The sequence below is a fragment of the Bombyx mori genome, chromosome 20, assembly GCF_030269925.1.
Source record: "Bombyx mori chromosome 20, ASM3026992v2".
Lineage (NCBI taxonomy): Eukaryota > Metazoa > Arthropoda > Insecta > Lepidoptera > Bombycidae > Bombyx > Bombyx mori.
Genome location: NC_085126.1, coordinates 8574165 through 8592666, shown reverse-complemented (window position 1 = coordinate 8592666; position 18502 = coordinate 8574165). Strand labels below are relative to the sequence as shown.

Genomic DNA, 18502 nt, shown 5'->3' with positions numbered 1-18502 from the left:
ATTGATTAGTATGGTAAATAGTTGAGTGTACAATAACTGTTGTTTGTTTATGAACCAATTATATTACGAAGATTCTTTTTTTATTGGAAAGAAGATATGTCAAAGGTGGTCCCGTGAAAAGGAAATAAGGGTTTGATGATGGCAAACCAGAGAATCTTGTTAACCTTGTCAAATGTTAAGTTCACTGTGTATCCCTTGGTAGTTAAAATAAAGAAATATGCTAACCTTTATGTTATTCATACGTATTTGTGTATTGCGTTTACGGGAATTCTTTTTAAGATTTTCCCATTTTAAACGCAACTGCTGTGGTGTCCGGTAGGATGTGGTCACCACAGCATTGAACTGGTCTCTTATGCGTTTCAACTCCTCATTTTTCAATTTGTTAGTAGTCGCATTTGTTCTTTTATTATAAATAATTTTACTACTTTCAATAAACGAAAGCAGTATTTTTGTCTCGTCCTTTGTGAGAGACTTGCTTGATGCCTGGAAATAATAAGAAATTACTACCTATGTAAAGTGTTTACACAAATTGGGCGCGAAACGAAGCGTCTTCACAGCGGGGGTTTGTTGAATAAAAATATAGAAAGTAAGAACAACGCTAAATACTTAATAATAGTATACATACCATTGCACTTACACTTTCCATGGTATTTCACTTCACTTCACTAATTTCATAATTCAATATTTTGATAATTATTTACTTGTTTAGCAACAAACCACGAACAAAAGCTCCTTCAATTTTAAACTGACTGAATCTGATGTCAAATGACACTGAGAGACGATTCGTTTCTCAGATTATGATTACGCTCCGCTACCAAAACTTGAGTATCGGGAGTATGGGTTAATGACAATTTGTTCGGAAAATGTTGAAACACGTGTTTTATTCATATAATACGTAACAAATAAATAATTCATTAGTACGTCAAAACCCAAAAGTATGCATATTTTCTTAAATTCATTAATAGGTTTACAACATAGTCATAATGATATCTGCTTGAAATGGAACGCACGGGAGGGAACTTCACAAAATAGATCGATCGGCGATTCATTTTGAAAATCGATCCATTGCTGCTATCCGTTGTTATTGGGACGCAGATTGGAGGTCGATCGGGAGATCGTTTTCGATCTCCAATTGAACCGATCTCCCGATCGAGGATCCGATATTGGTACCGGCTGTAAGGCACCCTCTGAATCAGGAAGTTTATACTACTGTGAGGTTTATTGGGAGAAGAAGGAGGAGGAGGCGTGTGCGTTGGTTGTTTGATGCGTGTTGTCCTCAATAAACCTCATCGGAGCGGTCAATAAAACACTGATTCTAATTGTATGTTTATTCGCCTCAGCGACCGCGGTGGATCGCTGCACGTTAACCACTGACTGACTAACTGACTGTTGCTCATTACTATAAATGCATAGTAAGCTAAACGGGGCAGGGTATCATTCCCCTACACTACAATAATAATTACAAAAAGACAAACAGTATTGTCCTAATGGCTGTTGTAGATCATAAATATTGCTTTAGTTACATAGACGTTGGGTGTAATGAAAGGGTTTCTGATGGAGGCGTATTTCGTAACTGTAGTTTGCACCAAGAATCAGAAAACGGTGTTCTACCAGAGGGTCATCTCCTAGTTGGCGAAAATGCATTTATGCACGAAATATCATATTGTTTCTCTGTTAAGGCTGCCTTTTCGACTTTACAACACATGCGCGGGCGTTCCAGCACATGTCGTGGCCTAACGGATAAGACGTCCGGTGCATTCGTGTTGAGCGATGCACCGGTATTCGAATCTCAGGCGGGGTACCAATTTTTCTAATGAAATACGTACACAACAAATGTTCACGATTGATTTCCACAGTTAAGGAATAACATCGTGTAATAAAAATGAAACCCGCAAAATTATAATTTGCGTAATTACTGATGGTGACCTCTTGTGAGTCCGCGCGGGTAGGTACCACCGCCCTGCCTATTTCTGCCGTGAAGCAGTAATGCGTTTCGGTTTGAAGGGTGGGGCAGCCGTCGTAACTATACTTGAGACCTTAGAACTTATATCTCAAGGTGGATGGCGCATTTACGTTGTAGATGTCTATGGGCTCCAGTAACCACTTAATACCATGTGGGCTGTGAGCTCGTCCACCCATCTAAGCAATAAAAAAAATTTAATAATAATTCAAATTAAAAAAAGGAACAAGACTTTCATTACATATGCTATATTAAAAACGATGCTCGTTCTTACGATTTTAATTGAACAACGAAATATACAAAAAAATAACAGAATTATAATGAAATAAACATTTACATAAATAAGAATATATCTGAAATATTTATTTATTTAATTTAACATAAATAAATTCATACAGTGGAACAAATCTTCCAATACGCTTGAAGGAGGCACAGTTCCATTGGGCATCCAGAATCACTCTCTGTGCAAAGTACCTTTTTTTTTAGAATTACGTGTAGCTTTCTTCAGGCGCTTGGAGATTTTTGATAAAAATTTGTTTGCTTCAGGGCCCCAATGGCCCATCGTCTCAACCGCGAAAGGCGAAATTTCTTCTGAAACTGCAGCTGAACCAGGGCGAGAGGAAGTACCATCTAAATGACAGGGAACATAGTATCCACACAAGTAACATCACATACTAGGCACCTACCAACTGATCATGAAATTAGAGTGACTCCATCGGGCCTTTTCCCATCAGAACTCAAAATTCCGATGGGTTCCAAGACAGCCGGTATATGGACTGTAGTGAGCGCCCTTCTTACCACATTATTTAAAGACGCATGTCTTGGAATACGGCCAGCGCTTTGCTGGCACGAGAGTCCGTGATGTCTAAGCTCATTGACGTATTCGCCACAGACAGAGATGTCGTACTTTAATATGGGCCCCCAATCGTAAGCCGATAGCCAGCGAGAAAGTGTTATTGTCCAACAAAGTGCCGGTATTGGATGATAGATAGGCTTGGAGCCAGTAACTCGATTCCTTTTCGGTAACTGTCTGAACACGAGCAATGTCCACGCTGTTATCATATGACTGTAGCAACTGTTGCGTATATGTTGACAAACGGGAGTGTCCAAATGCGGTGAAGTAGGATAATCCGCCTGACACGAAGATTGCCAGGTCGATCCAGACTCCGACACACCCACAATCTCAACGAAACCCATACGAAAAAGTAAAAATGTAAAACTTTTAATAAATTGAGAAAGTTGCACCCATTTTTAGATGAACAAGATGTGTTAAGAATAGGTAGAATATGTAATGCTAGTTTAGATTTTGATATCAAACATCCTGTGTTTCTAAAAAATACATAAGAAGAAAGGACATTGTCAGGGTTAATCAAAGAAATATTCATTATTTTTTTATCTAAATGGGATCTGATTGTGACCAATCAGCTTTGTGAGAGGTGGAAGGGAAGCAATAGGAATAGAATTAAGGGAATCAATTGACACGAATTGACAAGAATTGGTCATTACCGCCAGTGGAAGAAAGGACAGACCAGGAGAAGTGAAGTTAAAGAAAGCAGTCTTTGGATTCTGAGATGGAGGAACTCTGCGAGTAGGGGTCCCGTCATTCAATAAACACAAATCTAGTTCATCACAGAGATCAAGAAAAAGAAAAGAAAGAGAATCACAGTAATAACAACCCCAAGATGTATAGTGAATATTAAAATCTCCAAAGATAAGGATAGGTGGAGGAAGACTTGTAATAATACTTTTTAATTCAGAGAGAAGAGCTAGGTTAGGTTCAGGGATATAGATGGAGAGGAAAGAAATATTATGAACTCTAACAGCAACAGCAAAATTGCTATTACTGTGGGAAGGAAGGGATATTTGTTTAAATATCACATTTCTAGATACTAAAATATCACATCCAGCATAACCATCTGACTTTTCGTCCCAGAGACATGAGAAACCTGGGATCCTAAAGTTAGATCTGGCCTTAAGCCATGTCTCCTGGACAGCAAAAATAGAAGGTTTGTATTTATTAATAAGAATGATGTTATCATTCTTCTTGTGACGAATGCTGTGACAATTCCATAGTAGGAATTTGTGCATTTTTAATAGTTTTATAAACCTAAGTAAGTTTATATATGAGATTTTTCAGCAGTTCAGTCTCCAAAGCAGGGAAATATATTTCAAATTGTAGAAAGTAAGAGTTCCAGGAGATAATCATTGGCAGATACACCATCTGAAGGAGAGGCACTCCCATTAGGGAGACTAGAACGGGGAGCACTAATGATAGCTTGATGAGCTTGCCTATCATAACGTGAACTGGATGCCGGAGCTGGAGGAGATTTTTGGGTAATATAAGTGCGATGGTACAAGACTGAACTGGATATGGCTTAGGTGTGGGGAGAAGATTGGGGTAGGGTTTGGGAAGATTGAGTGGGAAAAAGGGGGGGGGAGACGTACAAGAAATATCTGCAAAACTTATGGAAACCTGACTGATGCTTCGTTGTACGAGATATTTTCTTGTGACATCACCAGTTTGATAGGTTTCTGTCTAGAATGTTCAGGGCAAGATGTATCAATGGCTTTATGGGTACCAGAGCAAAACAAACAAGTAGGTATAGGAAATAAACTATTACAGTCAATACCAGAGTGAGATTTCACACAGATAAAACAACACACCTTTGACCGGCATTGCGTAGCACTATGCCCAAACCTGCAGCAATTATTACATTGAATAGTTGGTAAAATATATGTCTGAGCTGGGAGGGAAGTGTAAAAAGAATAGACCCTATCTGGAAACTTTTGGCCAATAAATGTTAGAACAACTGTCAGAGTTGGAGTCCAAATAGAAGTGTTATTTTCTATTTCACATTGTATGAAGGAATAATGGCATTCTATTTAGCTGCGGCAAGACCTGGGTAATCTAACAAAGAATTTGTGGCTAAAGCAGTTTTGAATTCAACTGAGACTCGGTTTCGGCCGATAAGTTTAACGCCGTCTTTAGCAACATCCTTGATTTCCTTATGTTGTAAGAAATGATCAAACTTAATTGGGCGTAGCACTAGACGAAGACTCACAATCTTTGCTTACATGAATCAAAAAAGAAGCAACATCCTGATCCAAATACCGTTTTCTGTTACCCTCATATTCTGGTAAAGTATACACAGACTGAATAGATCCGATTGCTTGTGCGACTGTGTTTTTCTTTGGAGGAAAAGAGATAATCGGAATTTGGAGGAGTTTGTAGTTTCCTAGAACTTGGATGACCTCCGTGTTCATTGGGATTGGAGAATTAGATGAATGACGATATTTACCTCTTCTAGGTGTAGTAAACGTGACATGGTGCGGATCGTCTGGAGCCACCACAACCTCACTATTGTCATTCAACTCACAATCCAACACCATTTGGCCAAAGACATTGGTGGTGTTGAGTTATTTTTAGTTTCCACATTTAAAACCGTGGCATCTTCACAAGAGGAGTCAATATTAGCACAGTCACTACAACCAGCAATTAGAAGTTCTGGTTCCTTATCACCCCCAAATGGCACTACAAATCCACTGACTGTGCTACCTAATAATGAACCCACTCTGTCCAGTATTTCGTCTGGAGGTATATATTCAGCAACACCACCACCAGTCTGGAAAACAAATTGAATATTGTTTAATCACCTATAAATGACATGTCTATTAAAGTACCAAGAAAACAGCAGTAAGTGATATAATGATTCAAACTAACCTTAATGCTGTTCATCCTTATAGTATTGTATTTGCGACAGTTCTTCTTTAAATTTTCCCACTACAACTTTAGTTGTTGCGGTGTACGACGACAAGTAGCAGTGTTTGCGTTAAATCGCTCCGCTATACAATGCCACTCTTTTTTTTTAAGCTGTTGTTGGTGGCGTTGGTCGTCTTGGTGGTTATTATTTTGCTATTCTCTATCAATTCTATCAACGCCTTCGTTTCATCTTTAAACAGAGGTTTGACTCTTACCTAAAAGTGAAAAGGTTATTGTATTTTTTAACTATATTAAACAATGCGCGGGAAAGGACAATTCATCACTAGATTGTACTTTACATATGTAATTTATGCCACAAAATTACTTACCACTTCAGAATCCATTGCAAAATGAAAATTAAACACAAGAAACACAGTACATACAAACTAACTTTTCGTATTTTTGTTTAAATGCCAATGGCTGTTCTCCTAACGTTCCGTTACTCACTGTAAAAAGTTATTCGTCCATGGACGTCTGAACTAAGAAGCTATAACATTTTTAGACGTCAAATATGGTGTATTATAGTAGCAATTTTATAAATAATTAAATCCAAATAGTTATATAGAAAAAATTTAATGGTATATTTGGGACTTCAAATAAATGAACATACCATAATGAATATTAAAGTTCGGCGTAAGACGGAATGGTTAAGATGGAAAGGATCGTCGGCTATCCGTTGTTAAAAAAGGATTGCAGCTTATTGGGACTCGGATCGAAGATCGATCCATGGATAGTAACCTATCCTAGATTGCTTTCAATCTCGGATTGCGGATATGTTATTGGTTTCGGGCGTTAGAGACAGGAGGCGTGTGCAGAAGCAAGAAAGGCCGGCAATGCAACAGCTCATGTTTTACGCAAGCGGATACCACCAAAACGTACTGGAAAGACACATTGTTCCCAAGAAAGGTCACCCAAATTATAATTAATTTCTGTACAGAGCTTTACTATAGAGAATACTATAGCAGATATTTCGCTAAGGCATTCAACAAATTCACATAAATTATAAAGCTCGTTTGTAGGCATATACACATTAAAAAAATAAGATAGACCGGTTCGCGACACATACTTTGATCGCGAAAATAATAAAAAAAGTCTTTGTTTAACAACCCCAAGCACTTCAGTTGGTAATAACCAGGTTTCTTGTATTGTTATTATATCCACCTGCTTACTCAGTTGCTGTATGAAACCCATAGATCTCTTTAGGCTCTTACATTTGAAACTCATAATTTTATGTGTCTTATGGTTATTTTTATCCATTTTGAGTTTCACTTGTTTTCAAATGGTTATTAAACTGTACAAACCTGCGGCATGATACTAGGGGTACAAGGGACACATGGATCTTACAAAACTTAACCCATATGTATTTAAAGTTCTTGCTTTTTGCCCATGCTTTCACTCTTGTGAGAAGTTGCTTCAAATCACGAGTTAGGTAGTCATTCACAAAGATACGATTAAAAATACCGATAAAATCAATGCCCTGAGGATCAAGAGATTTAAGTGCACGAGTATGGCGACAAAGTTTTCCTTCGTGTACCTTGTAACACATTAATAAATGATGCACAATTTTAATGCGACCCGTGAATCGGCGTGCACTGCATTGTAGTGATTCCAGGGGCCCGCGCTTGATATGCACATCTTAACATCCTTTGTCCCCGCTTGTATAAAAACGCGTGCTACCGTTGTAGCCGGTCATTCAGAAGCCGCGCTAAACAGTTGAAGATAAGGTCGAGTCCTTACGTAAATGATTAGCTATATACGAATGGTAACCATTCAAGTTAATTATTAGTGCCCGATTTATGATATCGGTAAGTCTTTAATTGTTCTTGTTCAATCTCTAAAGATTCTTGTAACTTACTATGAATAATTAATGCATTATAGAATTCCGATAGTCGCGTCCATCGCGACTTTATTTATTTGTTGGGATACGCTGCGTGGATCGTCCCGTAACGTCCCGGAAACAGACTCTGTACCTATTACTTCCCAACCTATGCCAGGAGCTGGAATATCCTCGATGGTATACTTCTGAATCAACATAGTTTAAAGATACGTATCACTATTTGATTATTAAAAAAAAAAAAAAATTTCACCATCACCATCATACGATTACCCTCAATAACTTATGAATATAATATCCTGTCCTGATGTTGATCATTTGGACTTGATGTAAGCAAGAAAGCAATGAAATTATCACCATGAGAAGATAAGATAGCTTCGGATGATTCATTGGGATCTAGTTGCTCTCAGTCCTCATCCCGAAGATGTTCTGGTAAATTGTTATACATCTCGATGAATTGGGATTTAGTTTTATTCCTATTTACCACAGTCTCGTTATTCATTAGATATGTAATCACTTTCCTTAACCTATCATAAGCAGCAACTGCTGAGAGAAAGTAATTGTCTGGCAGTACAGGTGCAACTAATTCACCGACAGATACAGCGAGTATGTGGCTTACAGATGGAAGAGGAGAATCACTGATGAGGTAGCTGATGTAAGTAATTATAAATGATAATTTGCTAGCATCATCTACACTTAACTTAACTTACTTAATATTGTACACCTTCGAGTTACCAACTGTTTCAAGAGAGGATCTTCTTTGAATGTATTTAGTATATTATCTCGTGTGTCTAACCATCCTCGTTGGTGCATTACGAAACATAAGCGGGCGTTAGTCGATGCGATGCAGGTAGGTTCTGACTGACGTATCGGCCCGACGTCACAGCAAACCGGTTTTGGGTTCGTGTGTCCAATGTAGTCGACTGGTACGCATCGACACCGCTGAAATTTGTGTCGGAATAAAATGTAATGTGATGTATGTAAATGCGTACCAGTTGTGTGTAAGTGTGTGTAAGTGTTTATGTGGGCGTAGCCCACAGAAGAGTTATATAGGATGAATGAATGGGATTGTGCAGTTGAATAGTACTTTTAATCAACTAGTTGACCCCATTAGGGTTTAGGTTGTTGGAAAGTCTAAGGCCTTCTTTGTATGCAAAATACCTTGCAATTGTTCTAGCTAATGCAATTGTGAAGGTTGAGAACATCCCTGTGCCCAATAAAATCTGCAGGCTAGACCAAAAGTCTGGACTCTGTATGGCCAACTTCATTTTTTTAGAGAATGTCTTCTCTGGTTTGGCAAGTAAAACTCCTCTTGAGTACTCCTGACCCAGGAACTCATATTCTATCTTAATTGTTGAAGTTTGGTTCTGGCCTTTAATATTAAGGTTACAAAAGGTGGGTTTCCCCATCAACTGTAAAACCTGGGGTTGATCAGAACATACTATTTCTGGCAAGTACAGACTACAGTTGCTTTCAACTTGCAACATTCCAGTCTTGGTTATAGAATGTGGCTTGATTATGATGTAAGGCATTTCCTGACATGATGTGCAACCGTAGCTTGATATCAATTGAACCTCACATTGAGCTGTTTCTACTATTTGACTAGAAATTACAGCAGTTCTTAACATTATGGTTGAAACTGCACGAACTTCTCTACTTCTAACAAACACTATCAAAACTCAAGACTGCCATCGATGACATTCTTTGAATCAACTGACAGCGATGGGCTATAGGCAGGTTCAGGTAAGTGGCACATCACAGTTCTACCATCAGGTTGACAAATGACTTCATGTATGGGGTAGGACCAGTTCACTGATGATTTGGATGTTTCTAGAGGAACTTGGAAATCTCCAAAGAGGCCTGCTTTCCCAGAATTCAGCAATGGCGCAGTGGTTCCCAAGAATATGTTACCATGCCTTCTCACACTAGGAAATGATGGGATATATTCTGCTGTGATTAACCCAAGGTGCATAATTATAGGAAAGGTGGTTGTAACTATACTTGAGACCTTGGAACTTATATCTCAAGGTGGGTGGCGCATTTACGTTGTGGATGTCTATGGGCTCCAGTAACCACTTAACACCAGGTGGGCTGTGAGCTCGTCCACCCATCTAAAAAAAAAAAAAAATTGTAGGTGAATTCAATGATAAAGAAAAGGGAATCACGTTGCCTAAAGTTGACTTGTGACGAAGATGCATGATTGTGGTGCTTCCTAGCTTCTGATAAACTCCATCACATTTAGATTCATTGGCAACAAGATCCCAATAATACCAAACACATTTCTGCCTATAAGTGTATGGTAGATATATCAGTTGTCCGTTAGGAATGCCAGGTGTCGTAGGTAGTAATAATATCCGGTGCACAAAAGAGTTTATTAATTAACACATAAGATAGGTCGACGACACGAAGACATACACAAAACCATAGAAAAGAGAAGGAGTGGGAATGACCAGAACCGTAACACAAATTGTTCACAATAACAGCTGTTGTTAGCGGATAAACGATAGATAGCAAATAAGCGTTCGGAAAGCAAGCGACACGGGCTTCGCGGCCGAGGATCTCAAACCGACTGGTGCGGGGCGCTGAGTGATCTGCGCACGCGCGTCGTTCGTGATACGCGCCGAGTCGTATGTTTCCAATGCATGATGTCACACTGATATAGTAAAGTGAATGTCGTGTTATAATGTTAATGTTTTGAGTAATAGCTACAAGTGCATGGATCATCCATGTTGGGTACCAATCTACACCCAACTTGATATTTATGTAAGCTGTACGCCTTAGCACCTACAGCCTGCAATCTGGCTCCCTGGTGGCAGTTCACAGAGTTCCAGCATAGGCCGGAACCTAGGCATGATGAGTGAGATTTAAAATCTAACACGAAATCACATGTTTTGTTTGACAATCCATAACTCTCCACAAAAGAATCCACAGTGAGCTCCTCCTGAGCCCCATCTTCATGCTTAAAGTATAGGTTATGACCTGAATGTAAAAATGCCAATGCGGTTGACACCTTGGAATATACCGCTAGGGTTGCGCGCCAACAACATGTAGGGTTTTTATTTGTTGGGCTGTGTTGCCTGATAATTCCCAACAAAATTTCCAAGGAATCCTGATTGAGTTTTCTCAGATTTCATTATTTTAATTTTTTGCTCTCTAAATACGTTGAAGAGAGGTTATGGTTGCGATATATTCATTGAGACATCTCACGCTTTTTAATGTCAAATAACTGTCTAGAGTTTAAAAAATGAAGGCTTCTCAGTTTTTCTTTGTACTCGATCAAAAGTGTATGTGTATACAAATTTTCCCAGTATTTTTTTTTATATCATGCCGAGACGATGGCTCTTTTATACAGTCAAAAAGGCGATCTAAGTCTTTAATTATTTCTGCAGTTTGTAGCATATCTCGGCTGTTGTATATCTGGGAAAGTAATTTTAGAATTGCAGCAACTGTATTGCTCAGTATTTGGGCAGCTATTTTAACCTTCGTTCTGGCACGAAATTTCGGTTCTATCATTTTGGTTCGGTCATTTTGTGATCTTTGTGAAATGAAGCGTGCTTCTGTTTTTTTCGTCTGAATTAAATGAGACTACTTTGCTTTTTATTTCCCATAACAAGTGTACCATCATTGAGGACATTATTCTTGATGGATTTGAAAAGATGTGGCACATCGAAAATAATAAAAACTTTATCGTTATTTATTACAAAATAATTGAAGTCTTCAGGGTTACCACAAAGGCGCTTTAACAAGCTTAGAGCTTCAACATTCGTTGGATCCTCAACTTTTAACACATAACCCTCAACTTTAACAGAAGTACATTGTAAATTAATCTCATCAATGCTATTTCGTAAAAAAATAACAACACATAACTTATTGTTTTCAGACATTCTTTTGCCTTCTTTTTTAAGGAGTTTAAGTAAGAAATCACAGATAACAGTCCTGGATCCATTTTGCAAAATTGTTTCTAGTGTTGTAACACTTGGCGCTAGCAATAACTGTTTAAGATACCTGGTATGCTTTTGGAGACTTTTTATAAATAGCGGTGACAATGGTTTTATTAAATTTGATCCAACGTTTACGATTCCACAAAACATTCCGCACGCCCATTTGTGGCTGGAAGTAAGGTAATAATAATAATAATTATAATTAACATTTACTCCAAACATAAATTTACAAAAAATGAAACAAAAATTAAAAGAAAAATAACAAGGCTTGGAAACGGTTACCGACTCGGCAATGCCTAACAGTACCGAGACAATCGGTACTGCGGCGCTGATCTTCCGCTGGCACCTGCGGAGGGACTGAGCTTAGAATAATAACAACAACAATAACTACCACAACAACAATAAAAACAATGAAATACATATGTATATTAAATTATAAAAAATTACAATTGCAATGCACAATTACAGTACGAAATAGTTAAAATCAATATTTTCAAATTTAATTTGCATTATCAATATTGTCGTCCATAATTATTATAAAATATTTTTTTTGTGTATCTCAGGGATGTGGACAAGATAGGACTATTATAACAAATTACATTATTATTTTAGCAACGTTTCGGTCTTTTATTAGACCTTCATCAGGCATCTGAAAATTACACATAATTGATAACCTACAATACAAAAAACAACAATTGTCGAAACTACCATATTTACCATAATATGAATTTAAATAATCCCTATCTTACACTGCACAATTGTCTCAGACATCAGAGACTAATACAAATCTACAAAGCCGCTAAATTATTTAATTACTAATTAATTAATTTGCATATTCAAAAGACATACTTTTAAATTTGCTATAAAAGAACTTAGTGTTCTCTGGTGCCGGATAGGTGGAGGAATATTGTTCCAACATTTAGAAGCCAAATAACGGAAGCTACCTCTAAACGCAGCAGAGCAGTGTCTAGGAGTCGCTAACACTTGCGAGCGTTGCCGCGATTGCCTATCGCCATCTAAATAATTAAGCATAGCGCGCATCCAAATTTATTATTGCACCGTTAGTCCAAAATCCGCTCAGCGGACTTTCCACATGATGCGCTTATGTGCATGTCATTTTTTTTTTTATTGCCCTTGTACCAAGCCGCTGCCTACCGCTTAATACTCTCCACAAGTCTCGTTTGAAGAAGGACATGTCATAGCGCTCGGGAAACATCGTGGAGGGGAGCTCATACCATAGCCGGATGGTACGTGGCAAAAAAGACCTCTGGAAACGCACTGTGGATGACCGCAGTGGCTCCAGGTAGTATGGGTGAACTCTACTCCGGTGGCGGGCGGTGCGATAGTAAAAACGAGATGCCGGTATCATCTCGAACAATTCCTCAGAGCACTCCCCATGGAACATACGGTACAAAATACAGAGGGAACCGAAGTCCCTCCGCAGACCCAGAGGTTCCAAACGATCCGTGAGAATGGGATTGTCGACAATCCGAACGGCCCTCCTCTGTATGGAGTCAAATGGAAGAAGCTGGTATTTGGGAGCCCCGGCCCAGAGATGGGAGCAGTATTCCACGCGAGGCCGGACTTGTGCTTTATAAAGCAAAAGCCTTTGTCCAGGCGTGAAGTACCGCTTCGCTCTGTTGAGGACTCCCAGCATTTTGGACGCCAACTTGGCTTTGCCTTCCAAATGACTCCGAAACTGGACATCGCTCGAAATGTCGACCCCAAGTATCCCAATACTCTCGGAAGGTTGCAGGGATACTCCTTGGAATTGCGGCGCCATGACAAAGGGGTCCTTCTTCGCAGTGAACGCGCAAACTTGTGTCTTTAAAGGGTTGAATTGAACCAAGTTCAATTCACCCCATTTGGAGACTCGCCCCAGAGAGTTCTCCACTTCAGACACAAGTTTTGATCGTCTCTCTTGCACCACGCTCCGAGAGAGACTTTGATGGCCGATATATCGCGCATCCGCCGTGCTGTCATCCGCATAGCAATGCATGCCATCAATAGACAGCATGTCATTGATATACAGGATGAAAAGCGTGGGGGAGAGCACCGAGCCTTGTGGAACGCCAGCGTTAATGGTCATGGTATCAGAACAGTCACCGTCTACAACGACCGTGATGCTCCGCCCATCCAAAAAGCTAACGATCCACTTGCAGAGACCCTCGGGGATTCCGTAAGATGGTAGCTTCGTGAAAGAGACCTTAGAACCACTATTAATCTGCGAGAATGTTTCCCGCCTCAAACGAGGTTCAATTTGAGGCTCCGGAAACGCTCTCCAGTCGAATTCATATTTATTGTTCGGCTCCATGGGAACAGTCGTCGGTAAGTCGGGTGTCGGGGCACTGTTAGTGGGTAAGTTGATAGGGGGCGTTTCCAATTCGTCGTACGTTTCTTGCATGCGTATTCTTTCTACTCGAGAAATCATCGGCCGCGCCATCTCCTCGCTCTCACTATCCGAGGAAGACACCTCGCTGCCTGAAAGGAAATAACTTACAAGTGGTAGGACCTCTTGTGAGTCCGCACGGGTAGGTACCACCGTCCTGCCTATTTCTGCCGTGAAGCAGTAATGCGTTTCGGTTTGAAGGGTGGGGTAGCCGTTGTTACTATATTGAGACCTTAGCACTTATATCTCAAGATGGGTGGCGCATTAACGTTGTAGATGTCTATGGGCTCCAGTAACCACTTAACACCAGGAGAGCCGTAAGCTCATCTACCCACATAAGCAATAAAAAAAGTTCTGGTTTTGATTACAATAGGTATTTTACATCAGCGATTGTTAAAAATAAGATTTGTGTCTTATCATAATTAAGCAGTGACATTATTTCTTCATCTCGCAGAGGACGGTTTCTAAAAAATGAAAAGTATATTTTAATCAATGGTAGTAATTATTTTATCTTATAGGTGGTAAGCCGAGATGAACTTACGGTAGTCGATCACTTTTCTTTAAAGAATGTTCAACTTCCGGACTTCTGAAAAATTAAATAAATATTTAATTACATATAAATTTAACAAAACAAATAAATGTGTAAAAAATTGTTTGATAAATACTTACGCAGGCATGGATAAAATGCTTTCGTGTCCACGAGAAGTGGATGGTATCGTTTGGTTGATCACCCCCATGGATGACCATATAGACTCTGCTCTGAAAACCATAACAAACATTTGTTCAATAAGGATATTTGTTTTACTATCAAGAACATAAATATCAACATAAATATCAATCAGATTAGTCAACTTGGATTTTTTTCCACCACAGGCGGGAGCACCCTTACCCTTTTAGGGTGGAGTGGTGTCTCTAACGGTTCTCCAGTGGGTACATTTTTTAATGTATTAGAGAATATTCTGAAATACGCATTGACATTAAAAGAAATATTTAAATATTAAATCAATAAACAAGTTACAAGAAAAAAAGATAACAGAAAAACGATAAACCAATATATAAATATATTATAATAAAATAAAAATTGAGTTTTAGTTTAAAAAAGTTATTACGGCTCAGAAACCGAAGGCCTGTCCGGGACACGACGAATTTGGCCGCCACGTGTCCTTGCACCGCCACGGGCTGCCACACCGCCACGTGAACGGGCTCTACCACCACCTCTTACAAGCCCACGCCCACTTGCTTCACAGTTCTTACTAGTACTATTTTGTGCAAAATAAAGCCAACATAAACCAGCTGAGCACGCAAAATAACACACGCATAGTTAAAAAATGTTGAACATTAGAAGTGCTAAAATCAACCAAAATCAATCAATCTAATCAAAATTACTTTAAGTTACAAAGAAACATTTAAAAAGTTTAACGCTAAGAAAAAAATTAAAAAAACAAGATGATTGGCCTATGTGAAGAATCTGGTATCCTAATATAGAATATGTAAAAAAATAATGAAATATCTAAAATAAAATAAAAAATCATTAAATAATTTCATATGAAATTCAAAGGTCATGTCCATAATATTTTTACCGCCGGCCATTTCGTCATTTGACCCGCCTGTGGTAAGTCCGCTTAGCGGACCTAACGGTATTTTCGTATCTTAACGGTTGAATTTTTACATTTGCTACTAAAATACACGTATTTTGTACTTATTAGATTGAAGTTCACTATATAATGATCTGATTACCCAATAATTTTAAAAAATTTCATAATTTTTCAAACAGATATCACGAAACAAAATCCACTTACGACTTCGAAAAATGACTTGGTCGTAGCTTCGACAGTGGTTTTTAACTTAAAATGTAAAGGATATACCCCTATTAGTAAATAAAATTAATTAATACTTACTGTTGCATATTTCTCAGCAGAAGAACAAAATTTATCAAAACAATTAATAGCTGTACGACCGACTAATTCGCGGGAAGCACTGTTTGAAACTGCCAACGGCTAAATCAACGAACTTGAAAATTTTTTGTACCACTGACCAAACAAATTTTATGTAATAAGGCGAACCTATTCATGTTTAGTCGATTTTTAAAGTACTTCAGAACGAGAACTCTAGTAAAAAAATGTAACAGCCCATAATATAGGAAGTCCGCTGAGCGGACGCGGCACTGTGGCCGCCACTGGCCGCGTCTGTTGGAAGTCCTTTGAGCGGACGGGTCACTGTTGATAGATAAATGTGATTTGACATTTCACGTATCTGTGGAGTCCGCCGGACGGAATCCGCACTGTGGAGAGGTAAGAAGTAGAACCTATAGGCTTTTTTTTTTGGTCAGGAGGAAGTCGCCGGACTTCCGCCCTCCACTGGGGATGGAGGGCGAGGCATGTCAGAATCGAACTGACTAATATCTCCTGTCGCTCAACAACCAACGTCCAAACCTCGCATGAGACAGAACTCATGAAGAGGCAGAGGGGGGAAAGTGAAGCGTTTAGTGCGGAGCACATCTCTCCCATCACCCTCCCCCTCGGGACGCCGGACCGGCGGTCGTCGGCGCCACGACCACCAGCCCTCTCGGTCGGCAAAGCCCGCCTAGATGGCGCCGGTTAGAGTGAGCTATCCTACGGAATACCCCGTTGGACCAGAACCAGCGTGGGTCGAGGATAGCCGGCCTTCCATGCTCTTGCGTCAAACGCGTGCAGAGCAGCTTGCAAGTCATTTTCTTAGGCCCCCCTCGCCGGTCCCCAGACCGACATGTGAGGGGGACCCGAAACACTTAGAGGGTTGTTGTACCTGGGCGGCTATAGCGGCTGCCACCTCCTCCTTGGTGGCGCAGTCGTCCAGGACGGTGATCCTAATCTCGGCCATCCTCACCGGCCTGCGCACGCGCACCTCTTCCTCCGGCAGCGCCACGCGGAGCGTCGCCACTAGTTTTTCTGCGATGCCAGAGCTGTCGGCACCGGGACACTCCAGCAGCTTCGCCCCATTGGCAGTCTGCCGGAAACGGAGGCCTTCTTCTGCCCCGATTTCTTTCAAATTTACAGCCGCACGCGCCCGGTCCATCACATCATTATAAGTAAGGCCCTTTTCGGCGGCGGCCGGCAGCAATGTCACTACAACGGCAGCCGACCGCGCTGCGCGCGGCTTCTTCTTCTTAGTTTTCTTCTTGCTAGCGGCCGGTGCTCGACCCTCGCGGGGAGCAGCCACGGCCGCTAGCGCTGTTTTACGGGCTGCCGCGGTCGGCGCTTGACTCCCCCGGGGAGCTGCCAGAGCCGCTGTCTGTCGCCATGCCTGGGTGCCCCGCTTCACCACTTCCGTCCAGCCCTCGTCCATGCTTGATGGGGGAGGAGGAAGGGGACGAGGCTGTGGTTGGGACCGCGGGGCGGGATTCTGGTCCCTCACACCCCTGTTGTTCTGATTCCGGCCTCCACGCCGAACCACCCTCGCAGGTGGGGTAGGAGCGGAGGTCGGCCGAGCGGCCCGATCCCGCGGGCTGACTGCGGCTGTTGGTACCGAGACGCAGTCTCCGGAACGAATCCTCGAGGCTGGCAAAGTGCTTGCCGACCTCAACCGCCACCGCCCGCGAGATGCAGGCCACAATTTCCTCTCTGCTTGGGAGGCAGTCATCCACCCCCCCGCCATCCCAGCAGCCATATTGTATGGCCTCTGCGATCACGACGCACGCGGGGGCGAAAGAGGCGGCTCCGCAATCCTAGGCCGTGGCAGCCATATTCGCAAGTGGCGAACGGATGTCGCCATCGACTCCACCGATGTCGCCGGTGACACGGCGCCCCTCCTCCTTACTGGTGCCCGCTGGGGTGCGGGCATCGTGTCTTTCGACGCGGCAGGCCCCGAAATCACCGGAGCCACCTCCTCGATGGCCATGGTCTTGTGGAGTCTGTGCTTATATAGAGCATATGTGGTATTATGTGGTGATAATTATTAATAAGACACGACAGTTTGCAACCTGTTTATTGTGCGACGACTCGACACAGACCGTCTAAACTAAGCCTGCTACATCACTCCCCCCTTAAAAATAAGACATAAAATTTTATTACAAAAAATAAGAGTAAAATGTAAAAAAAGTATATAAGATAATGTAAAAAAAAAAGTGTAAAAATATAAAAATCTTAACTTAGTAACATTATTCATTGATTAACAAATAAGAAATACAAAATAAAAGTAATCCTATTTAAAAACATTTTTAAACTTCTAGCCATTTGTAGCACAATTTCACATAATTTCCAACTTAGCGAATTATTACAATTACAATTTCTTGCGAAATACTTTGTACTGTGCAAAAGATATCGTTTTTCTATTCACCTACTTAGCAAAACGTACCGGTGGTTTCACAATACGACCACTACGTGTAACACGGTAATTAGCTGAGCGATTTTGATCGCTATTCTCGGAGGTTCCGATAGGTTCCTTGTTGCGGTCACTTATTTTAGGTCTATCCGTTACTAAGTTATTTTTAATAACCAAATTATTTTCTGCCTCTGCCGTATGCATATAAGCGGGTTTCAACCTGTCTACCGATATATACGCATCTCGGTTAGGAAATTGCACTAAAAATACTTTCTCTGTTCTATTTAGGACTTTATAAGGTCCTTCATAATGATTTTTT

General features: G+C 40.6%; 1 non-coding gene across 1 annotated transcript; it reads left to right on the top strand.

Moving 5' to 3' along the window:
* The first annotated feature begins 16570 nt into the window (after positions 1–16570).
* On the top strand, positions 16571–16676 carry Mir3400 (microRNA mir-3400). The gene has a single exon (NR_107677.1). It is a non-coding gene; the product is annotated as a microRNA mir-3400 (primary transcript).
* The last annotated feature ends 1826 nt before the right edge of the window (positions 16677–18502 follow it).